The sequence below is a fragment of the Canis lupus genome, chromosome 17 (assembly GCF_048164855.1).
Source record: "Canis lupus baileyi chromosome 17, mCanLup2.hap1, whole genome shotgun sequence".
Lineage (NCBI taxonomy): Eukaryota > Metazoa > Chordata > Mammalia > Carnivora > Canidae > Canis > Canis lupus.
The window spans coordinates 22,066,732-22,093,514 of record NC_132854.1 but is presented as its reverse complement, the minus strand read 5'-3'; the positions used below and the strand labels follow the sequence as shown (position 1 = coordinate 22,093,514).

At 34.6% G+C, this 26,783-nt stretch overlaps 1 long non-coding RNA gene across 5 annotated transcripts in view; it reads right to left on the bottom strand.

The window, feature by feature from the left end:
* Positions 1-26,783, bottom strand: part of LOC140607958 (uncharacterized) — a 121,148-nt gene that overhangs the window by 86,295 nt on the left and 8,070 nt on the right. Inside the window, exon 3 of one of the 5 annotated variants that reach the window (XR_012009881.1) lies at positions 19,195-22,377. The exons of the other annotated variants lie outside the window; for them this stretch is intronic. This is a non-coding gene — a long non-coding RNA (uncharacterized lncRNA). Of the gene's footprint in view, positions 1-19,194; positions 22,378-26,783 lie in introns of those variants that run through there. 5 annotated transcript variants of the gene reach the window in all.

The following is a 26,783-nucleotide window of genomic DNA, read 5'->3' as shown; positions in this document are numbered from 1 at the left end:
ATGTAAAGCTTATAATGGACAAACAATTATGCTGTGCCTCCTATCCACCTCACCTCCCTCAGTAACTATTGCTGTTTTCCCATATTCACCAACCGCTGAATGTTGGGCGTGTGGAGGCAAATAATGTGTCCCTTTATTTCCTATAGTCTCATGTTAAGGATTGCTGGGTTTGAGGAGAAGAAACCAAGGAATAGCACTAAAGAGCCTCATCCACAGCTATGCATGATTTAGATGAAGAAATCTTATTCTTTGATCTTGTTCCTGATTCTGTAATGAAATGAAATCTCTGGGACTTTTAAACAGGATGAAAATATACTGCATGTGGGAAGAATGTAAATAATCAGTGACTAAAAGGGAAAAAGTGGTCCCCAAATTCCTTGTTACTCTTGTCATCAAGAAATAGTATATGTCTCTCCCTCAAATCTGGGCTTTATATACAACAACCAACAGTATATGATAGAAGGGAAGTTATCCCAATTTCCAGATATCCCCGAGACCTTCACCTAATAACCAGTTACCACGCTATGAAGAAGCCCAAGCAGCCCAGCTAGGAGGCCTATCCACAAATATTCACATGGTGAAGGACAGAAGCCCCTGGCTCTCATCTCTAGCTGAGTTTCTAGCCAACTGCCAGGATTAGCAGGCAGCCATATACGGGATCATTTTTACAGTGCATCTTCCAGCTCCCAGTTGAACTGACCCAGCTCTTCTTTCACCAGATTGCAAATGGGTAAACCAAAGAACTTACTGTTGCTGTTTTATACCAATAAGCTTGAGGAGGTATGTTATAGAACAACTAATTATATATAATGTCCTTGCTTACAACCCTCAAAAAAATTTCCAGTTGAATTGGAAAAACAAGCCACAACCTCAGATTACTTACCAAAGCCTAATAAGCCCTTCTTGACCTTCCAAGCTCATTTATTTCTGCTTTTACCACCTTTCACTATTTTGCAGATCCAAGAGATTTCTCTATGGTCTTCAGTCAATTGAATACCCTTCCAGCTCAGGGCCTTTGTTCTTCTATTTATTTCTTTTTTCTGGTATACACTTTCCCTGAGTTATGTGGTTCCTTCTCATCTTTTGGCTTGAATGCCACCTCTTCAGAAGAGACTTATTCAATCATCATAGTTAAATTTGTCCCCCTTGCAACTCCTCCTTTATATAGTGCCCAATTTTATTCCTTTATAGCATTTTTTACTATTGAAACGAATGAAATTAGTTTATGTGTTTATTTTCTGTCTCTACTACTAGATTCTGACCTCCATGAGTTAGAGACATTGTCTTCCTGTTCCCTACTGCTTCTCCAAAGCTATAAGTGACACACCTTAACTCTGAAAACTATATGTGAAATGGATATTGATGAGCAGAAAACATAATACCTATGTCATTTCTCACTTATTTGTCACCTTTTCCTGTCACCTGATGACATTAATATCTTAATCAGAGTTAATAGTAAAATAGGGATATTCTAGAACTTTCCATTATGGCAACACGGTTGCATATATTTACAAAGGCCCCAGAATTATATTAATCAAGGGAACAATGAGTTGGGTTCTGCCATGTATATAATATCTAGATACAACTTAAATTGGGTAGAATACAAACAAAATATATTTTGGGTTTTTTGTCTGTATTTTTAAGAAAATTAAAACTAGGTACCTCTAACCCTGCAATAATAATCAGGACACTGGGATAGGCATAAAATAGAGATTGATGGAACAGTAGAGACCAAAAATATTTAGGTTGCATAAACCTGTTTATGTCTTTTAGTTAGATTAAAGTATAACTAATTTTTTTCTGAATATAGTTTTAAATCAAATAACTATATTTGGCTTTCCCTTTATTTGCTAAATTATTCTGAACAAATTGCAGTCATATATCCTTACTGCATTCCTGTCTCCCACCAGTCGAGTCCGGGACTTGGCCTTCTCCAACACACCTAAATTTATGATAATTTTTCTGTTTCCTCCTTACAAGCTGCTGCATATTCCTTTAAAACCATCTGGTTCTGGAACAACTTAATTAGAACAAAATTTCACCCCAGACCATATGTAAATAGAGACATCCCTCTTTATTGTTGTTTTAGCTCACATTCATGGAGCACATACATTGCAAGAACTATTTGAAACACCTCTTTATTTTTTTTTAAGATTTCATTTATTTATTTATTAGAGACACAGAAAGAGAGGCAGAGACAGAGGCAGAGAGAGGGAAGAGAAGCAGCCTCCATGCAGGGAGTCCAATGTGGGACTCAATCCCGGGAATTCGGGATCTCACCCTGAGCCAAAGGCAGACGCTCAACTGCTGAGCCACCCAGGCATCCCTATTTGAAACATCTTAACTGTATTAATAAAATTAATATTCTTTCTCCATGAGGCTCCTGGAATATATACGAACAAACTGCAGCATGGTGAGGCTAAGTACTGTATTGTATTGTATGGATGTAGATTTCTGTGACTTGTCTGCATAAACTACCACCCCGACCTGCAGGGACATAGACAGGCTAAAGAATGTCGATTGTGAGACTTGGGCTGCCTAAGTGACCTTGGGATTCTGATTAGTGGACATTAGCTGGATTTCAGGTCAGAATTGGCCTTTCTGGTCTCGATGCCAGGGCTGTAACTTTTGCCTTATATCCATCCCCCTCCAGCTCCAGGATGGGCTGACCTCTACAACGGAATCCAGGAGGGAGTCCAGGCAAGCCCAAGGGCCCAGGCTCCTAGAGCATATAAAGACATGATAATATAGGAATGCGGCTAGCATTAACTTCAGACCCCATCTCGTGCCCTATAAATACAGCTCTTCTGGGGATGGTCAGCTGAAAGTCTCACCTCAGGGGAGGATGCTCTGCCCAGGCTTCTCAGTCTCGACTTCAGCCTGGCTGTCTCCACTGGGCTTCTCCAGCTAATAAGGTTGGAGGTTAAGTACTCAATTTGATGTAACTCTGTCTATTCTCCTTTACTGCTGACTATTGCTCTCATCTATGTGCAGATTTCCCTTTTCTTCTTTCTGTTTTTATTAGATTTTTATAATATCAATAAGGTGTTATAATATCGATAAAGTGTTTTTCCCCCTTCAAAAGCAAGTGTACGGATACTGTGAATCTTTTGTTCAGAACATATATCTCAAACAAAAAACAAATTTAGAAGTGACTGAATCAGAATTTCTAAATTTTGTTTTTATGGATCTAAATTATGTATTACTCTGACATTGCTTCATTTAATTTTCTTCAAGATATCTCCACTTTCATGGCCCACAGTCAAAAAAATAATAATAATAATGTGCAAACTTGACTTCATTGCCTATCCTTCAAAATGAATAAATCTGTTCCTTTCTTGTATCTCATATGAGGTGAATACCCATTGCCATAGCTACAAATCTAGATGTTCTTTTTTTCTGACCTTCATATTCAACTCTTCTACCAAATTCTATTGATTTTTTCTTAGTAGCTCCCTAGTCAATTCCTTACAAATCTATCTTAATTCAAGCCCATATCCTTATTTGTAGAAATCGCTATAATATACTCTGAACTTGTTTTCTTTATTTCCCCTGGAGTCCGATCTATTCAGACAATGCTACAACAGTAGTCTACCTAATAATGAAATCTGAGAGCAGCCCGGGTGGCTCAGCGGTTTAGCACCGCCTTCAGCCCAGAGTGTGATCCTGGAGACCCCGAATTGAGTCCCATATCGGGCACCTTGTAGGAGCTTGCTTCTCTCTCTCTGTCTCTCATGAATAAATAAATAATGTCTTTTTAAAAAATAATGAAATCTCCTTTCCTTCTGATTATGCCATGAAGCTAGATAAAACGTTTCAGGATTCTCCATATTGCATTGAATTGGTAATTCATTTTTACTCACTTTGCCTCTCTATTAGAATGTGAACTATTTGAATGCAAACTAGATCTTTGAACTCCTAGCCCAGGGTCCGATACTAACAAAATTAAAAAAAAAAAATATTTACTAAAACAATTTGTTAAATGAAAAGAGAAATGAATATAACTTGTTTTGTGTAAATAGTGTAGAAGTTGAAAGCAAAAAAATTCTTGCTTAGATTTTCACTACATTTGAATTCTTTTTGGTAATATCAGATTAAAATAAAATTCAAAATGAAGGGCTCATATAAATGTGAAGTGATTATCTTAAAATGATGGGGGATTAAAGATTGATTTCCTTAACTAAATATATTTGTAAACTGGCTGAGAGCATATCAGTGGCTGAAGTTATCCCCAAATTGAAAATCTTACTATTATTTAAATTTTAAAATCAGTAATAATGTTTATTAACCATTATTATGATAATCATCATTATCAAAATAAGTTGAGGAAGAGAGATCTGCTTATAAAAAATGAGAAAATAATATAAGTATAATAGGTATGAAAATCAGTTGTTAAAGGCATTAAGAGTTCTTCAAAATAAACTGAATATTTTGTTAATTCAAGAAAAACTCAACTAGATTCACTTATTTTGAAGAATTGGAAGAAGTTTGTTATCCCAATTGTAAAATAAACATTTACATTGCCTACTTGCTTGTTATTAACATAGATCTGAAAAAAGACAATGTTTTGCTTCAGCTTGTTTCGTTTGCTTGTTTTTTTAATTTCTTGACTTTATTTGCTTCTTTCTCCCTCTGTACTTAAATGAAATAATATTTTATCAAAAAAAGAAATAATATTTTATCCAAGTATTTTATCATATTAATGGAAACTTTTATGTTAGAAATAATTATTTGGGGATGCCTGAATGGCTCAGCGGTTGAGCGCCTGCCTTTGGCCCAGGGCACGATCCTGGAGTCCTGGGATCGAGTCCCGAGTCTGGCTCCTGGCATGGAGCCTGCTTCTCCCTCTGCCTGTGTCTCTCTGCCTCTCTCTCTGTGTGTCTCTCATGAATAAATAAATAAAATCTTAAAAAAAAAAATAATTATTTGATCATGAAAAGAAAAAAATAATTTACCTAGTGATCATTACCACAAACATTAAAATTATTGAAAACCAACCCAATAAACATTGAAATGTTTCATACATTTAGAAACTTTTAATTCTATGGTACATGATCTTAGTATAATAGAAAAGTAAATTTAGTTGTACAAATTCACGAGAGGCAAGAAAATGATATAATGTCAATTTTAGTGACATTATTGAGACTAACAAATGTTTCACAAATTAAATTTAATTGCTTGTATCTATTAAAATGAATGTTAATAAAGTAATGACATTATTTTATATAAAACGCTGAATATTAGGTGACGTGGATAACTCTCTGAATAGAAGTATATAAAATGATATGCAAAAAGAAAATCTATTAACTTAGTATTTATTAAGTACACTGTAATTAAAATAGGTTGTCTGAAAAAAAAATAGGTTGTCTGAGAATATATCCCTTTGCCTAGTATACATATTTTAAAATATCACCAAAGGAGTCTGTTTTGAAATATTTATTCAATGTTTAATCTCAATTAGAATCAGCATATACAGAGCAACAGTTTTTCATATTTGAGAAGGCTATTAGTAATATTTTCCTGTATACTTAACTTTACACAATTGTTGCCAAGGTAATGATGAACTTAATTTTATTCTACCTTCGTTCTCCTTTCAAATCCACATACTTCTTTGTGAATATTAAGAAGCAGCAGAAAAGGGATCCCTGGGTGGCGCAGCGGTTTAGCGCCTGCCTTTGGCCCAGGGCGTGATCCTGGAGACCCCGGATCGGGTCCCATGTCAGGCTCCCTGCATGGAATCTGCTTCTCCCTCTGCCTATGTCTCCGCCTCTCTCTCTCTCTCTCTCTCTGTGTGACTATCATAAATAAATAAAAATTAAAAAAAAAGAAGCAGCAGAAAGGAGAGATTATTTAAAAATACTGTGTAGATTAGTGTCTGTCTGTGATATACTTAAAAGTATTATACAAAATGTAGCCTCCATAAATAATATCAACACAGTCTTAAATCTCTGCATCACTAATTGGATGATCTAATCATGTCGTAATTTCTAATATATACTACCATGTGTATGTATGTAATTTATATAATGATTTATATATGTACACACATACTCATTTTGAAGAAGCACATAGTTCTTTACTTTGTCTCTAAATGAAAAATTAAGGGACTTTCAAATTATTAAACTTAGTGTTTATCTTTTACAGTGGTTTAAAAATGATGCCAAATGTAAAATATCCCAAAGGGTAAAGTATCTCTGTTGCTATCCTCTGAGACCACAAAGTTCCAGCTAGACTGGTCAGGAAAAAAATATTCCCTAAGTTTTAAAGAGTGAATGAAGGTTAATAAGAGACAAAGAATGATAAATATTAATGGATAGAAGTAAAAAAGCAGGAAGGCAAAAAATGCATTTACAGTGTTCAGTACACTAGTTTGATGCATTCATATGTGCAATTGAAAGCAATTACAGGTATTAATGCCAGAATATGTAGGGTTCTCAATTTCAGAAAATACTTGGAATTTATCAATTGGTCAAACTAGATATTACAGGATTTTTTATCTTAAAAGTCACATGATCAAAATCCTGCTTTGAGAGAATTCCTCTGAAAGTAGTACATGGGACACATTGACTGAGAAACGTTTGAAGGCAAATAAATCAGATAAAATTTAGTGTAATTCTTTTGATGAAACGTCATGGGACCCTTGGGACAGATTTGTGGCAAACAGAAAGAAAGGGACAGATTCAAGGGATTGTGTAAAATAAATTGAGTGAGCTTTGTGAACAATTGAAAATAGAAGGTGAAAGAAGTCACATGTATCCATGGTGGTCCTCTGAGGTGTGTTCAGGTGAGGGACGGCAGGACACTTCAGCTTCTCATAATATCCATCACTTTCACAAGTTATCTGGAGTACTAATATTAATAATACTCCTAATAATAATATAACATTGATTTATGTTTTCATAATCTTATATAAAATATGAAAGAAATTTTGTTAAATTTGTATTAACTTTTATTTTTTTAATAATAATTATAAAATGGTTGCTCTGGAAAACTAAGAAAAATTTTACCTATGTTCCTCTTTTCTCCAATGTCACCAAGCCACTCTCTGTCATGCCCTCATACACATAAATTCTGAAGCATCACACAGAGACTGAGGCTGATTATCTGAGATTAGTGCTAACACTAATAAGGCAGTCATAATAAAAAAGAATCAATGTCAGGGGAAATGTGGAATTCTTTTAAAGATGTATGGGGTTTGAGATGATGGGATATAGAATTATCCAGCAGACAGCTAGGCATGCAGGACTGAAGCTCAACAAGATATTAGAGAACAAAACAATTAATGAAAGGGTTAAAGGAATGAACTGAACTCAGGGCACAAAAGTATGTAAGAGGTGATGCAAGGAATAAAGTACAGCAAAGCAGAGCATAAAAATCAGTCAGAGAAGCACAAATAAAAGAATTTTGATGTAAAATACCATAGGCTCCCAAGAAGAGAATTTAAAAACGTGGAGATGTGGATCAACGTCAAATGCTGCAAAATCAAGGAAAATGGTGAGGGCACTTGCCATACCTATATTCAACAGATATTAATAAATATGTTGAATAAAGGAGACCCCATAGTGACTTTAAAAAGAAGTCAGACAGAAATCCGATTTTAGGTTTTTGACAAGCTTATGTAGTGAAACATGTGTCCTCAATGTCAATGTCAAGGATGTGATGTGCCTTGCTTTCTGACTGTAGTACTTACTTTGGTGTCTGGAAGTTATGGAGGTTAGTGAGGAATTGTAGATCATGGCAATAAGTGGAGAAAATAGATTTTTTTTTAAATTTTCAAGTAAACTATCACTTACTAAATGAAAACTATGTGCCAGTAATGTGGTAGATGTTTTAAATACATTCATTCACTTAATTGTAATGAATTCCTAAATCCATTCTAAAGATAAGGAAAAATGTGTTTACACAGTAGAGGCAACGGTTCAAGATTTAAGAGATCATGAATATTGAAATGAAATCTTAACTTCCCAAGTTATAAAGACTATCTTCTGTACATGGTGCCTGTCAGATTTTTTTTTTTTTTTCAGGCGCACAATAAGATCCAAGTGAAGAGATGAATAGAGTCTGGGGAAGGTTTTTGAACAGGTAGTAGTGATAAATCAAGGATGAAGAAAAAGTATAGCTGCCTAAAAGAAGAAAGAGGATCATTTTCCTTAGTAAGGACATATGCGGGGACATTTATAGAATGGTAGAAAGAGGGAAGACAGCTATCTGTGTGCAACTGTCATAATGTATAATCCAGAAACACTCTCATAAGTATGGAGTTCCATGGAGAACTTTGTTTTTTAAACCCATATTTAATACATCCATATATAAGAAAGGTTCGGAAGAACACAATAAATGTAGACAGAGAAAGTTAGAAGGAGCAGCGGTAGACAGAACAGTTAAAGGAATGTGCGAGAAATTTTTGAAGGAGGAAAGTGTAACATGCTCCATATGTCCTGTTACATGATTTTCATGAACGATAAATTTAAGTTAAACATGTAACTGAAATGCAGACAATGAACAAGTATGCCTTTAAATCTAAGCACACATTAACCATAATTTGTAGACACATAAATGAAAAAGGAAGTGGCACACTTCCTCAAATCCTGCTGGCTTGCTCTAAAACGGTCATCTATTGGGGCACCTTGGTGGCTCAGTTGTTGAGTATCTGCCTTAGGCCCAGGGCGTGATCCTGGAGTCCCAAGATCGAGTCCCACATTGGGCTCCCTGCCTGGAGCCTGCTTCTCTCTCTGCCTGTGTCTCTGCTTCTCTCTGTCTCTAATGGATATATAAATAAAATCTTTAAAAATATATATCTATATATATTTATTTTTTATGTTATTCAGCATAAATAGTAAAACTGACCTAATTCCTGTATAATTTAACTTTTATTTAGTGCAAATGTGGAGATGTTAAAATAGTATAACTATTTTAAATTTATTGGTAAATAAAACATGTAATCTGTTCTTGTTACCCCAGCAATCATTTTAAATATTTGTAAATATTTTATAAGACTCAATGTAAACTAAATATAATAATGAAACATAATTAAATGTTTTCATATCATAATTATAAAAATTTGCATTGATAAATTCAATATAAATCCTAGAATTATTATTATTATTAGGCTATTACTTTGCTTATATGAAATGTCATACTGGGAATCCTTCTTTTGTCAGTTTAAAACTGGATAGCATTTTTCATTTATTCAATGAAGCCTATATTGTAAAATAGAGGAGTAGCAAATTAATTGCCATTCAGACTGCTGTCTCTGAAGTGAAAGGTGGGCAGAGAAAGGATCAAGTTAAGAAATGACATGCATTTTTTCAAATTCTCTTGGATTCAGTGCTTAAATATTGTGAATGCCTATTATATGGAGATTTCTTTTCTTTATGGTTGCTGTCAATTCAAATTCTTTCACAAAATATTACATAAAAGGTCTGCAAAATATTATAATGTGCTTGCGTAAATTGTAAATTGATTTTCATTTCAATGTCTTCTAAAGAATTAGGAGATATCTATCTATCTCCTATTATTATTGAGATATAGATATATATTGATATCTCCTAATTCTGTGTATCCATTATCCTAATAATAACATGCATATACAAGGGGACACCTGGGTGGCTCAGCGGTTGAACATTTGCCTTTGACCCAGGGCGTGATCCTGGGGTCCAGGATCGACTCCCATATCTGCTCTCCTGCAGAGAGCCTGCTTCCCCCCTGCCTGTGTCTCTTCTTCTTTCTCTCTCTAACATGAATAAATAAATAAAACTTAAAAACAAAAAAGATACATATTTTGGGGGCATCCCGGATGGCTCAGCGGTTTAGCTCCTCCTTCAGCCCAGGGTGTGATCCTGGAGACCCAGGGTCGAGTCTCACATCGGGCTCCCTGCATGGAGTCTGCTTCTCCCTCTGCCTGTGTCTCTGCCTCTCTCTCTCTCTCTCTCTCCTTTCTGTGTCTCTCATGAATAAATAAATAAAATCTTAAAAAAAAAAAAAAGACTGGAGTCCCATGGCTCAGAGTTTCGCAGATGGCAGGTGGCAAGCGAAGAGATGAACTGGGATAGACAAGCAGGGAAGCAAACTGTCTTCAGGGGATAAAAACTTCTCCCTGTCACAGTGATCCAGGTGTCTCCCCAAAGCCACACACATCACAAGTGGTTGAAAGTACAAGTTGATGGGATGCCTGGGTGGCTCAGCGGTTGAGCACCTGCCTTCAGCCCAGGGCATGATCCTGGAGTCCCGGGATCGAGTCCAATATCGGGCTCTCTGCATGGGATCTGCCTCTCCCTCTGCCTATATCTCGGCCTCTCTCTCTCTGTGTCTCTATGACTAAATAAATAAAATCTTAAAAAAAAGAAAGAAAGAAAGAAAGAAAGAAAGAAAGAAAGAAAGAAAGAAAGAAAGAAAGAACAAGTTGATATATCTTAAAGCCTAGACCAAGGATGTATTTTGTATCCTCTGATCCTCTGAGAATCATGATTCCCAAGTAAATATTCCAAGTAACTGTTAATATTCCCAATGAAATATTCCTAGTATTAGGAGGATTGTGATGTTGTAAGGAACAATGGGGCACGTTTATCCTTCCCTGGCCTAAGCAATGTGTGCACTAAAGAAGCAACAGCACTTGTGAAGCATGCTTCACACCCAGCCATCCAGAGAGACATTGGATCTTAAAATTTAACCTAGGTTCCCCTCTTTGTCATGCAAAAAGAGCCTTGGCTCCCATTTTGTCCTTGGCCTCCCAGATCTGCCCTGCCCATGCACTTACTCTGTTCTTTTGCTTTTCTAACAATCTGCAAGCCAAGGATGTTTTTCTATTAAAAAGAAAGCACTTTGAGGAAAATTTGGACAAGATATACAAGTTTTTTTTTTTTTTTAAGATTTTATTTGTTTATTCATGAGAAACACAGAGAGAGGCAGAGACATAGGCAGAGGGAGAAGTAGGCTTCCTGTGGGAGTACTGATATGGGACTGGATCCCATGACCCTGGGATCACGACCTGAGGCAAACTCAACCACTGACCCACCTAGGTGCCCCAAGACAGATAAATTTTAAGTAGCAAAGCAAAAATAATTTAGCCACCATGCTGTAACACATTGATAGTACTCCATTTTGACATGTTTTGGTTTGAATATTGTGGCATGGTTATGTTTTGCCTCTATTTTCCCTTAGTTTGAAGTTAAAAAAAAATCAGGCCTTTATTACCCAATCTACTTCTGAGTGACACTACTCAAAAGGCAGTGCCACCTCTGCAGCCCAGCTCTTCTCCCTTTAGATGGCAGGGGAAAGAGGCAGAGTATAGAGGATCCCTCCTCCACTCCCTTTGCAACTCTGATGGCCTCCCTCTCTGAAAAGAAGTCAAATGTCACAGTGTGGCTTATTAAATGATGGATACAGGAAAAGACTTGGAAAATGTAACTTGAATGCCAGCATGATTGTCCCCACCAGACATAATATAGGTAGTAACTCTACAACACCTACAATGATGGTCTTAAGAGCTGAAAATGTTAATTACAAACCAGTGGATCCCCATTTTGAGTAGTATAACGATTCCCAAAGACATCACAAATCAAAGGTATTAAATATAGTAAAAGAAATTTATATTTTACATGTAACATTACCTCATATTGTTCTCCAATTATTTCTGTTAATTTTAAAGAACACTTCAGTTTCAGGGATAAAAATCATGTTTAACAGTTTTTACAAAAGAAGTACATTACAAAAAAAAAAAAAAGGAAAAGAAGAAGTACATTACAAAGATGACTAACTAAGCCAAGTGTAACCCATTTTCTCCTGAAGGCTAATAGTAAGTTCAAGTTTTCTTCAATAAAACATTAACTAGCTAAAAAAAATAAATAAATAAATAAATAAAATAATAATAATAATAATAATAATAAATAAAAATAAAGTTTATGTATAATATTAAAGTTCTAAGAATTATTGGGGTGCTTCGGTGGCTTAGTTAAGTGTTCCACTCTTGCTTTCACCTCAGGTCACAATCTCATAGGTTGTGAGATCCAGCCACATTTCAGTCATCTCGAGGAGTCTGCTTGGCATTCTCTCTCTACCCCTCCCCCCCACTCCTGCTCCCTCTCTCTCTGTCTCTCTCTCTCAAATAAATAAATCTTTAAAAAGAATAAAGAAAAAATAAAATATATATATTTTTAAGATTTTATTTATTTATTCATGAGAGACAGAGACAGAGACAGAGAGAGAGAGAGAAGCAGAGACACAGGCAGAGGGGGAAGCAGGCTCCATGCAGGGAGCCTGATGTGGGACTCCATCCCGGGTCTTCAGGATCACGCCCTGGGCTGAAGGCAGTGCTAAACCGCTGAGCTACCTGGCTGCCCAGAATAAAGAAAATTTTAAAACTAATATAAAATTCTAAGAATTGCTGTATGAAATATCACTTGAGTTTTATCTTGTAAAAGGCATATGTTAATAGTTAATCAAAGTACAAGGCAAAGTACATGGCCTTCGTATTAGCAAGAGAATGATATTCAGTTTTTTTAAGAATTCTTCAGTTAAATCATATTGTTTAAACACTGTAGTATCATTACCCATGTATCTATAGACTCTGTGTAGGTTTTTAAAATAATAAATACTTCAGATATTGATAAACTGTCTCCAGCATTCTGCCAAGATTTCTCATGTTCTGAGCCTTGAAGTGGTGGTTGAGTACATCAATTCCTTGGGGTATTCAGTTAAAACACTTCAGTAATTAACCAGAGCAAGCTGTCGATGAAGTCAGCTCTGATTAACTAAAGGGATCCTAGAAAGGTAAAGCCTGGATTTAGATAAAAGTGATATATGAAGGAAGCAAATTTGATGAAAATTACCCATTTACCTTGTCTTTATAATAAACTTTTGCCAGCCATTTACCAGCTGTATCTAAGCCAGCTTATACAACACCCCATACCATCCAATTACCTGAACATCTCTCATGTCAACAGGGAGAACTCAGGCTATAAGACTATCTCATTTTTCAATCTTTTTTTTTTTTTTTTTTTTACTTTCTGGGTCCCCACGGGTCAAAACTATAATATCTTATCAATATGAAATTCCCTATAGTGTTATTGTGATACAAACAATGACAAGGAGCTTTAAGTGAATATTTATACTTTTGACAGGGTTTGTTTGTTTTTGGAAGCAACACTAACATAAATCATTGACATTTTTAGTCTTACATTCTAAGTTGTTCGGGGAAAATATCTGGAAGCATGGACTTTTTGACCTTTCAAATTCCAGTGTTCACCTTTACAGCAATGGTCCTTGACTTTTTTGTGTCCCATGACACTGGCATGTATTTTTCACTTGGTGAGAAAGCACAGGTGTCATCAGAACTAGAGGCCGCAGATGTTTTCAGTTTGTATGCCTCTGCATTGATAAAGGAGAAAAACATGGTTCCATGGGGGTATTTTCATACACATGGGGATATTAGAGGATGGCCAACTTTCTGAATGATTATTCAGCTAAGATATTTCTTTATTTCAGTAGGAAACCTACAAGGAGAAATTCTATCAGTGTTAAGTGACAAGTCAATCATTAGGTGACAATACTTAGCACACATGATTTCCTTTTATAAATACATTAGCAGGGGCAGAATGACAGAAACAAAACCTGTACCTGGAGCTATAGGTAGCAGCCTTCCCCCTCATACAGCTCACAACCTAACAATCCTATGTTTCTGGCCTCTAAGGCAAACCCACTGAAGAAGGTCTTCGGGCTTCTGCCAGTTTAGATACCCTCAAGGCTGCATGTCTAAAGGACAGGGTTTACATTCCATCTAGGCACCTATAGTCCAGATGAATTTGCTGCATCCTTTAATACCCGATTAAACCTTGTTTGGCTAAATATTTGTATCTCCATATTTTTGCTATGAAAAAAAAGTTGTAACTATTCTGATGTCTGCTATGGTTCAGGAAACCAACAACTTGCCTAACTTTACGTAGTATATATATATATACTACGTAAAGGAAGACAAAAATCTAATTGAAACCACTACTTGATTGCTAATATATCCTATTGTTCTTCATCAAGTGCAGGACACTTTCTATGTCCTGAAATTTCCATTTCTGTTTTCTCTATTTAGGACTCTTGGATCCTATCAGAAACTATGCTATCTACAAGCTTTATGACTTTTAAAATATCTTTCAATCTCAGTATCGTCATCTATAAAATATATTAATTAAGCTATATATCTCATTTGCATCTGAAAAATATTTAAATCTACAGTCTTACTTTTCTTTCCTTTACTTCACTGTATTGGTGGATTTTCAAAATACAAACATTACCCTCTCAATATAACTACTGATCTACAAAAATATAGAGAAACAGGGAGCATTTTTTAAAATTTGTTTTAGAGAGAGAGTGAGGGGGAAGCAGGGGGCAGGGGGAGAGAGAGAGAGAAAATCTTAAGCAGGCTCCATGCCCAGCACTGAGTTCTACTCTGAGCTCCATCTCATGACCTTGAGATCATGAAGTGAGCCAAAGTCAAGAGTCAGATGGTTAACTAACTGAGCCACCCAGGAGCCCCAGAAAAGGGAGCATGTTAAATGACACCATAGAAGCAGTCTGTACAATCTAGATTTGGAGAACCATCCAAATTCTTCACAATATATTTTGCAAGAATAAAACCAGGAGAAAGAGAAAGAGAAAAAAGAGAAAGAGAGATTGGGGTGGGGGGCAGGTGAAGCAGAGGCAGCATGTATGAACGTGCTGGGGTAGGAACATATAGATTAAAAGACGCTTAAAAAGCATATTAACAAATTGTTATATGTGAACATTAATTGGATCTTAATTTGAAAAACAACAATAAAAGTTATGAAAAAAGTCAGGAAAATTTGAATTTGGCTTACTTGATAGCATTAAGGAATTATTGTTGATTTTAAAGCATGAAATGATTTTATTGTTTTTTTTTTTTTATGATAGTCACAGAGAGAGAAAGAGAGAGAAAGAGAGAGAGAGAGAGAGAGACAGGCAGAGGGAGAAGCAGGCTCCATGCACCGGGAGCCTGACGTGGGATTCCATCCTGGGTCTCCAGGATCGCGCCCTGGGCCAAAGGCAGGCGCTAAACTGCTGCGCCACCCAGGGATCCCTGATTTCATTGTTATACTTAAAAAAATGAGTCTTGGGATCCCTGGGTGGCGCAGCGGTTTAGCGCCTGCCTTTGGCCCGGGGCCCGATACTGGAGACCCGGGATCGAGTCCCACATCGGGCTCCCGGTGCATGGAGCCTGCTTCTCCGTCTGCCTGTGTCTCTGCTTCTCTCTCTCTCTCTGACTATCATAAAAAAAAAAAAAAAAAAAAAAAAGAGTCTTTATCTGACAGGTGCATTCTGAAATATTGTGGCTGAAATGAAATGTTGCATGGTATTTACCACAATATAAATCTGGGATTGAATGGATAAGGGTATAGATGAAAAATTTATTATAGAAGTTAAGAAAATTATGAAAGGCCATGAGTTATGGATATATGTTCAAATTTTCAATAATAAGTGTTAAAATGTACTTACATCATTAAAAGTAAACATGGTTGATAAAAATAGTACATGGAATTTTACCCTAAAGATAATTTCAATTTAGTTTAGTAAATGATAAATCTGATTCATGTGTGCTAAACTGACAGCTTGTCTTTTGGCACAAATAAACCATTTATATAAGTAGTCATCATTTTGGGTGTTTCAGAAGTCATTGACCATATATTGATCACTACTTTTTACATATCTTATTTATTGTTCTCTTTATTAACCTGTTCAATCTCAGTTTACACTTCCTATGAAAATCCCAAGGTATCCTTTACTGCCCTTAAGGTGATAACCAGAGAAACTTTACTACCACAGCTTCAATATGTAAATTGTAATCACAGATTTGAACTTAACCAGAACAAGAAAGGCTACATTCTTTCATTCACATTCAGTCAATAAAAATTCATGGATTCCTAAGAGGCCTGTAATTTGCTAATATAGGCACGCAAACTGGATTTCATTTTTATTACTTAAATTCTGGTATAATTTTCAGAAATATTTTTCAGGGGAAAGTGAAATCTATCTCATCTAATTCTTTTTCTAATTTAACTTATTGACAGCTTTATTTATACATTATCTTGATATGACTTCTTAGATGCAACATTTTTTTTAAATGGAAGTCAACATATAATATTCATAAACAAAACTATGCCTTTAATATCAACTACCTCTTCTGGTGATTACACATTTTATGTGGCAGTGTTTTCAAATTTTGGAGACAAGTCACTCTATTCAAATTTTAAAAATTATATACCAGATACCAAACCTCCAAAATGGTGAGTTCTAATCATTCTATATTTTTTAGACGTTTTGTCATGTCATTCTTTAATGTTATATTAATATTGTTGCTTATGTCAATGGTAAGATGATGATATTCATGTTGGAAAATGTATTATGGATCCATATATATTAATTCCTAAGACAAGCCAGGCTATTGTTAAACAGTTCCATGGCTTGCACCTGTTCATCTTAAAGAATAATTATGATGGAAGATGTTTATAATTTGTATGTAACCTATCATGAAGGAAAAATTATTCACTTTTTGTCTAGTAATTTACATGTGTTTTTTTATGCAGTTTGAAACCTCAAGAGTTTTCAAAGAGATATTACTGCTTGCTCACGAATACAATATTAATCATAAGATTTTTATGGTATTGACACACGCTATGAGCTAAGAATTTTAACTAAAAACATAGAGAGAAAATGAGAACACAGATGCTTATAAATTTGTGCAACTTTACATAAATTTTTAATCCAAGGAAATCTTAAATTAGACCTAAGTTAAATTATGGGGAATATATCAAGTAATATCAAACATTTATGATTGTTTTAAAAGTATTGTTTACCATTTAAAAGAAGTTCCAAATCTTGCTGTCAGATTTTTAGGCCCAAAAGTTATTCTGAAATAAGCCTTCCATGATGGAATCCACTAAGAGTCACTTCTAAAGATCTATCCATTTAAAATTGTTCATACAGTATCCAGTTTATTACCACAGCTATTGTGGCCATAACTGTCCAACATTCATGCTTGACTTAATTTGCAAAAACAGTAATTCACAATATGGCTTCTTCTTTGCCATGATTTGTTCCTAAGCCAATAATTGCTGTGTGCTCACTTGATGTCATTTAGCAAAGAAAGGGCACCATAATTAAATTTGAACAATGGAGAGAGCTTTGGGGCTAGAATACAGAGGAAGTAGGTTTGAGGTCTGACCATTTTTTAAATATTTTATTTAATTTTTTTGAGGCCTGACCATTATTTGACAAGTCACTCAACCTCCCTGAGTATTCCTTTTTTTTTTTTTTATGATATAACAACAAAAATACCTAACATTCATTTCTTGCCCACTCGTTTATTGGACTCTCAGCCAGGTAGCATTTATTAGGCCTTTACTGTAAGCTGCTTATATGTGATACTTGATTTTGGAGACACCAACTTCATTAAATTTTAAAGTTCAAGGAATTTCCGTTAGAATAAACCACTAAGACAACAAATCATTATGTCCTGCTGTGGTAAATACAATCACAAAAGTATTCAATTTCTTTAAAACAAAGGAAAGGCAGATGTAAATGTTGTGGAATGGTCAGAAAAAGTCTCCCCAAGGGAGATGATACTTTTGAAGGACATCTGAAGAGAGGAGTTGCTAGATAAACATGTAGAGAGAAAGCACAAAGAAGAAAGCATGTGAAAAGACATGAAAGCCTTCCATCAGAGCCTGATTCATAGCCCAGATTCAATTTAGACAGTTATAATTTTTTCAATTCTAAGATATATATTTTTTCACATTTTTACACCATGGAAGTGAAGGTGCATTTTACATTCAGTGATGTCTTACAGTCACTAGCAGTCAGATGACTATCGTTAGAAAGTTGTATAAAAACTTCCACTGATGCCTTCTATTAAGGTCAAGCAAGAGCCACGATCCATTCATCTCAGATTTGCTGAGACACAGATAGAGATGATGGAGATGGAAATGGAGGGGATGGACAGAAGAGTGGGAGGGACAGAAAGAGGGTGAGAGAGTCAGGAGAGACTGAAGAAGAGAGAAAACGTATCTGCTATGAATTTCTTTGAATTCTCTCCTATATTTCTTTTCTTCCTCCTTATTTTCACTGCTTTACTTTTCAGCTACCATCCACAAATAGCTTCTAACACTTCCTGATGGACTTGAGTATGACTTTCAGCTTAAATTAATTATAGAGAATAATTTCGGTGTACCTTCAACAAAGTAGAAATTAATCTGCAAAATAAATCACAAATTAATTTAAAATGCCAGCGAAAATTCTGTCCCTTCTAGAATGCTGATTTATAAGTATATGTATAATCAACAATTGATACATTTCCTGATGCTCATTATGCATCAAACCCTAGGTGGTTCTAATCCTGTCAAGAGCGAGGGCTCTGCTTTCCTAAAATACCAATCCCAGCATTTATTCTACATTACATTTATAGCAGCATGAGGCAGAATACAGGATATTCTGGTTCTTCCACTGGGTCATAAATTATTGAAACACGTTTTTAGTGATTAGTGGTTGAATCCACATTCACTTTTAACTCAGTCTTCTCAAAATTATTCTTTTTTCACATTAATTGAACTAGAAGTACATACTCACTACATTTCAATATTTCTTTTTCATATTTTCCCTGAAAGTGAAAAACTATCTTTCTTGATGCTATTTGCTTCTGAAAATTAACAAAGAATCTTACACATGTTATGGGATTAGTAAATTACTGGTAAATGTTATGTATATTAGAAAATTGGGATGCCTGGGTGGCTCTGTGGTTGAGCCTCTGCCTTTGGCTCAGGGCATGATTCCAGGGTACCAGAACCAAGTTCTGCTTGGGGCTCCCCACAGGAAGTCTGCTTCTCCCTCTGCCTGTATCTCTACCTCTCTCCCTGTGTCTCTCATAAGTAAATAAATAAAATCTTTAAAAAAGTATATTAGAAAATTTAATTTTTGAAAATGTAAACACACATAAGCAGTGTTACTTGATAAAGAGTATATTAAAAGTTGAGAGACTCATAAATTCAGGTTGAGAATAAAATTTTTTGTCATTCATTGCACAAATAAAACCCATAAACAAATATTAGCAGGATACATCTAATCAAATCACCTAAGATGAAACATATCTAAAGATACCTGACTCTGATATATAGGTAGTAATCAAAGACACAGATATTAAATTTAAAACTTTCACAATTTTATTTATTTATCTATTTATCTCTCTATTTATTTATTTAGGGAGTGAGCAGAAGGGAGGCATGGAGGGGGGGGCGGAATCTTAAGCAGGCTTGCTGCCCAGCACAGAGCCCCACAAGGGGCTCAATTTCATGATCCTAAGATGATCTGAGGTGAACTCAAGAGACGGTCACTTAACTGACTGAGCCACCCAGGTGCCCCTAAAACTTTCACAATCTTAATTAATTACAAAATTAGAATGCAATTAGACAAAATACATAAAATAGCACATGGGTCGTTGATTATGTAGATTTGACATTTTTCTCATGAACAATCACAAATAAAACCTGCTTGTATTATTAACATAACACATGATTTTAACAATAAGGAAGAATAATAAATAATAAGGAAGGACCCTGATCAATTAAGATTTATATTGAGGAAATGAAATAATTATGTGTGTAATAATGAAGTACATATATTTGGGGAGTGTGGATCTACAAGTGGCATTGCATGCTAAGAGAGGTTCCCATATAATTTATACTCAAAAGCAAATGTAAGAAATGAAGTCAGATTAAGAGTGAACTGTCGGGGTTTGAAGATGAGCCTAAGAGTTTCCTATTAAAATCAGATGAGAAAAAAAAAAAAACAAAAAAAAAAACAACAACAAAAAATAAATAAATAAATAAAATCAGATGAGGCAAAAAGTAAAATTTCCACAGACATCCTGTTCTAAGTTAGCTAGTATCCATCCAGCACTTCAGGAATATTAAGTTAGAAAGATTAAATATTCATCTTCCTAAAAGCAACTAATTTTTTTAGCATTTCTTAAATTTTACTAGCGAATTTACTCATTTACTTATTTAATAATCACTTTGCTCTTCAATTTCATTATTTTTTGCTAATATGAGTGCAATTTCTTTAAAATAATATATTTGCCTACTGACTATGCTTCCTCTTAAAGTGCAAATTTCTTTATAAAGTCTGCATGTGTTGGCAGATGCCCAGCTCTTATTTTGTATCTCACTATCAGAAGGGTTTTAAAACAAACAAACAAATAAAACTCCATTTTAGAGTATTATTTTGTGAGAACATTCATCAGACTCTCCCAACACTTGACACTGCAAATTCAGACACTTCAGAGCACAGAGGACTGTAGAATCACCTTGGCAGACAAGAAGGGGTTTCTAGAAATAACTAGTCTAGCAGTGGCCTAAAGGATTCTGTAGTCTTTTAAAGCTAGCATAGAATGGCTTTAGTGGTCAGTAACAGTGCTTGGTCAACCAACCGTATTTACGTAGCTGTATATTTCTAAGGGGTTTCTTCTGGCCTCAGTCCCCTTAATGATTGGAGGAGTCCTGAGATCCCAAGAGTTACAGCTACTGTGGCTCCCAGTGCCTCCTTTCAAGTGTGCTTAAGCTCTGAGCCCTCGGTTATTCTACATTCTGTAAGATTATGTGTGGGTGTGTAGGGAATATAATTTTAAACATTAAAATAAAACAAACACACATATCCTTCCACTCAGGTTTGAGAAAATTGCAAGAGATAAATAAAATAGGCTTTGGAACTGTGTCTAAACGTGCCTTCTGAATATTGCCCTAACATATGACCTTGTTATACATAATTAAAGCAACATAAATATTTATAAACATCTAAACTCCCCAAATTCAGTAAAATCTGAGTCATTGGGTTTTCTTCCAGCAAAAAGCATCTATTAACTAACATTTGGATATATTAATAATTGTTATTTGAAATGTTGGGCAGATGTAGCAAGCAGATCACAATCTTCATGTGAAAGTCAACAAACAGCCTATCTACTGGGAGATATTAATATTAGCATAATAAAGTTGCTGCACAATAATAATTTAAATTATTATTAAATTAATTATTATTAATAATATTAAATTCCCATCAAGGAAATTACCAATTATTGAGAACACATGGACAGTATATTTGCATACATGTGACATGTGTCTTTTAAAATTGGCAGCAATTTTTTTTTAACTTAGTGGTTTTAGGATGACATTCATGGTGAGTGCATTTTATTATGCTCTGATATTTGAAAAGTGAATACATGACATATAGTATATACATTATCATTTTCACTCACTCTCTGTGCTAGTATGAATGTGTATGTATGTGTGTGTGTATAAACTAAGCAATGCAGCTCCACAGCTATGAGAGCGGTTATTATACAGATTGCTGTCATATCAAAATTAATACATATCAGTGAGATGAACCTAAATCAATCTTTGTGGAATCAAACAAAATACCCATAGTAAAAATATTTTCTTCAAAAAGGAACAAGTTATTTTCTTATATGTGACTTTCAAGTTCATAATCTTGGGCTGCAAAATTGCACCTTAACAAAAGTATTTCTTTAATAGGGGCATTTAGAAAAAACAAACATATTCAATAACAGAATTCAAAGTTAATAAGGTTTGCTTAAAATATAATTTCATGGATGATTGAAGATGATTGAAATCATTCAAAATATACAAGCAAAAAGTATGTATATGTATATACGTATTTAAAGTGGCAATTGAACCATAATATTCCTGATAATATATTTGCATACATACTGGCAAAATTTAATAGATAATACAGCAGAGCAATAATATTAATTAATTGTATGCATATGTAATGATCTACATGCATGATAAACTAATTAACACCAGAGATTAATATTCCTAGTAACTTAAATTGACAGTCCCATATTTGTTTATAAAAGCAACTTTCATGTCTGCTATAGTGCTACAGACTTATTTTAAATATCCCCAAATTATTTATTCATAATGAAGACAGTTATAAAAATTGCTTTATAATTTCTTTAGAGTAGTAAATATGTTTCATATTCAAACCTGATTTAATTTTCCTTACAATTTTATGAGAATTTTTCATTATTTATGTTGTAAATTCAAGATTAAAAACACCATAGTTTCTCCTCTATTCTGTCCTCCAGATCTGTTGGAACAATGTACATGCATGAGTTTTCCAAAATTCATCACTAGGAAGTGCTGTCTGGCAAGCATTCCCATTTTCTTATTCCAGTAGCCAAAAAGAGTTGGTAAAATCTGCAAGCCAGCAACCACTTTAATCTACGGCAGGCTCATGGTGCTATAAATCCATAACTAATCAGGATCAGCTGATAATGAATTCAACTTGTCTTGAACAACGTCTATTCTGGGGAAAAAAAAAAAAAAAAACTTTACTGCAATCCCATGTGGCCTTCTCCAGCTCTTTGCTTTATAGAGTAGACTCCAATCATCTGTAACAACTAATTATATGACACAAAACAATAGGTAACACTTATTCAGTGCTTACAATGTGCTAAGTATGCTAAACATTTTGTGCAAATAAACTCATTTAATCCTCATAACAAATATAGGTATCAGCTGATGCAAAGAAATTAACCAATATTTTAAGCAGTCACTAAAAGGCAGAGATGGAACTAGGCATCCTAAGGAATGTTTATCCAAACCTCTATTTTTAATCACTGCACCATGTGTGAAAAAGTCCATCACACAGTAAAAAGCATCATTACAATCAAAAAGGACACACACCTCTGTATTTTAAAGTATTAAATGGATATATTTTTAAAAGGATTTAACCTATTTTTTCCTAAACAATGATTTAAAAGAATGAAAGAAAATATACTTCAGGTTTTTGCTCAGTTTCCTTATATAAAGTACCTCTCTGGATGACTTTGGGAAAATATTCTGCATTTTAATTATGTCCTCCATTAAAATGTTATCAAATCAACAAAAATTTCCAAGACATAATGTCCTGATAGTACATGAGTTGGTATCAGAAATGTATGGTATGAGCTTCCTGATAGGAATAAAAGTACCCTAGAGCATTATCTAAAATACATAAATTAATGTGCTTGAACTATAATTGTAGGACACCTTCATCACAGGCCAACTTTATCCCTATAAAATTAACCAATCTTTTGACTTCATTTTTTTTTCTGCCAGTGAACACACTTAGTAAGAATAAAATGTAATGCTTATCTATCGTTCACATTGTGTAATGAAGTTCTTCAAGTATTTTTTTTTTTTTACTAATATTCATTCAGTAAATGAAGGTCTTACACAAATGACATGAAATACTGCCCAAGTAGCATGGAACTTGTGGAACGCTAACAAGTGTTTTATGTTTATTTTGTGCTTTTCAGAATAAGTTAATGATCAAATTAACTGACACTTTTCTTCCTTCTGATGTACACTCAGGAGTCAGAAAATTGAGAGACCTAATTCTCCAATAACCAGAGGTGCACTCTGGTTAAAACATTTACACTGCCTAGGTCCTTCAAATAAAGAGGTAGTAGCCCATGTTTTCCTGTCACTTTTAAAAAACTTAATGTGATTAGCTTTCCATTTCTCTTCATTATTTCTCATTCCCACAATTCTAAAAACATACTCAAAAACTGACCTAAAAAAAGATTCTAATTGTTTTTGCTTTTAATTTTTTTGAGATTTTATTTATTTATTTGAGGGGGAGAGATAAAGAGAGCACAAGCGGGGTTGGGTGGAGAGTAGCAGAAGGACAGGGCGAAGAGGACTCCTAGCTGAGCAGGGAGCCCAGTTTGCAGGGCTCTAACCCAGGACTCCAACCGAGATCATGACCTGAGCCAAAGGCAGACACTTAACCAACTGAGCCACCCAGGTGCCTCTGTTTTTGCTTTTAGATGTGATTTTTAAAATGTTCCTTGAAGTAAATCTTCAATAATTCACTAGATTTTAGAAACCAGATATTTATATTTAGGGACTATTGATCTTCTAAGTGACTCAAGAATTTAAAAACTGATACACTTCCAAATGAGTTTCTCTATTCAGTTGTAAAGTTGAATAGTTAGCCAAAGATGAGCTAGTCCACTTACCTCCATTTGGACTTCACCTAAACCCTTACAAAACAGATTTATAACCTTTTCAATAATTTTTCAGGTATTTTCAAAAAGTATCATATTAAGTTTTTGTAAAAGCAATTCAAAATCTGAATGATTTGTTATCACCATATGGGCATAGAGAGTTATGGCTAAACATTTTCAGCATAGTAATCATTTGTCCTAAAACACCTGAAAATAAATCCCAAATTGAAAAACGTATTTGCATATGTAGCTTGCTTTTCTAGTATTCTGTTTAACTGTATTACATATTTCTGGGAAAAATGTGTTTATTTTCTTAAACATATATGGAAACACAATATACCTGTCATGCATGCATTTATTTAGTCATGCATGCTCTCACACACTCACAGTCAGTGCTCCCTTGCAGACTTTGGTTTGTGCTACAATTTCTGTGATCCTGAATCTTACCCACTGCTAGCAGGTGCCTGCAGGTGTTTGCCTACAAGAAGTTCATTGACAGTTTATTGCAGCGAGAGTACTTTCTCTGGTAGTGAAAAATAGCTGCAAAAGCACTGCAGGCTAAGTAATGTAGGGCAATGACGCTTCATGTACTGTGAATGCATAATTATTCATTATCAGTCAGGCAAAGATTAATCATTCTTCTGTGATATTTTTCCCATGGAAAAACTAGTTATCAAATTCTAGTTTCCACAGATATTGTCAGTGTATTGGAAGGACTGCAGCTGGACTATGAGTCTCATGGACATTTAACTTCTGACAGCTGTGAATGCTTCTTTGTGAATGCAGACATTGCTCTTTGACTCAGAGTTTCTGGAAGAACTCCAAGATGCATTCTCAAGTGCTGCTGCAGACTCTCCGGGTGCATATTAGGAGAAGGTGGTCAGAAACGTCATGAATCGCCAAACGTGGACAGATACTTGTATTTTTTCTACGTACATTTATTTCAGCATAGTTATAAATAGATGAAGTAATAGTCAATGATGAATCTTTTATAAATTTATCAATTATTAAGACATTTAATTTCTTAATTTTAGTAGTGGTATTATCTCATTCTATGTATTCTTTGGAAAAAAATTAGAAAAGTGTGTTATGCAGTTTGGGTTTTTTTAATAATAAATTTATTTTTTGTTGGTGTTCAATTTGCCAACATACAGAATAACACCCAGTGCTCATCCCGTCAAGTGCCCCCCTCAGTGCCTGTCACCCAGTCACCCCCACCCTCCACCCTCCTCCCCTTCTACCACCCCTAGTTCATTTCCCAGAGTTAGGAGTCTTTATGTTCTGTCTCCCTTTCTGATATTTCCTACCCATTTCTTCTCTCTTCCCCTCTATTCCCTTTTACTATTATTTATATTCCCCAAACGAATGAGACCATATAATGTTTGTCCTTCTCCGATTGACTTACTTCACTCAGCATAATACCCTCCAGTTCCATCCACGTCGAAGCAAATGGTGGGTATTTGTCGTTTCTAATGGCTGAGTAATATTCCATTGTATACATAAACCACATCTTCTTTATCCATTCATCTTTCGATGGATTATCTATATAACAAATTCATATGGCAAAGGGCTATGGGATTGTATCCTTAAACTTCTGCATGAAAGGATTGAAATGATTCCTCCTCAAGGGAACTATTTTAGTATTTCACTATTGATTTTCTTTTAAAGATATATATATATATATATATTTTTTTTGTTGTTGTTGTTGTTGTTGTTGTTTTAGAGAGGAAGAGAGAAAAGAGAGAGAGCAGGGGTGGGGCAGAGGGAGGCAATCTCAAGCAGACTCCCTGCTGAGCACAGAGCCTGACAAAGGGCTAGATCTCAGGTCTCTGGGATCATGACCTGAGCCTAAATCAAGAGTGAGACATTTAATCGATTGATCCAGCCAGGTACCCCTATTATTGATTTTTTTAAGGAGGTGTATAAAGCTTGCTTTGACTCCTGGTTTACTAAATATAAAATAATAATCATTTAAAAACGCGAAAATAGAAAAACCTACTATTAGGACATTGTCGATTTCAGAAAAAACGTATATTATATATATTCAAAATTATTGTTTTATGAACCTTATATATTCAACTTATTGTGATAGTCAATAATGTCTTTTTATATTCTTAAGGTACATCAATACGGAGACAGTCTATTTATAAATATATTTAGTGATCAGTTTAAGATATATTTTATCATAATATTTATATGAGTAGCATTACATATTAGCAATTCAAACTATTTCTACTGTTGACTTTCTCAGAAAAGATTTGACATTACAGAAATGATGAATCACTTAGAAGCATCTTCATCAAACCTAATTACTAAGTATTGATACACATTATTTTCACTTTCCTTTAAACTAAAGTAAATCCCAAAAGTGTACATCTAAATTAGCAAAGTTAAGTTTAAAAAAAAAGGATACTGAGAGACCCTATACTTCATATCATAGTATATTTCTGCTATGTATTGTTTGTATGAAATAATGGAATATCACCAATTAACTTGAAACAATATAAAGTTGTAATAATTACATGAAAGAATAGGACCTTCTCATAAAACAGCTAGCAAATAGCAAATGACTACATGTATGTTGTAGGCATGTCATACATTTTAGTTGATTGATTCTGAATTATAAATGACGTATGGATTGCTTGTTGATGTTTGTGTTAACTATTGCTGATAAATAAAATTACAAATTGAAAAACCTTGTCAAATAGATTCCTACTCT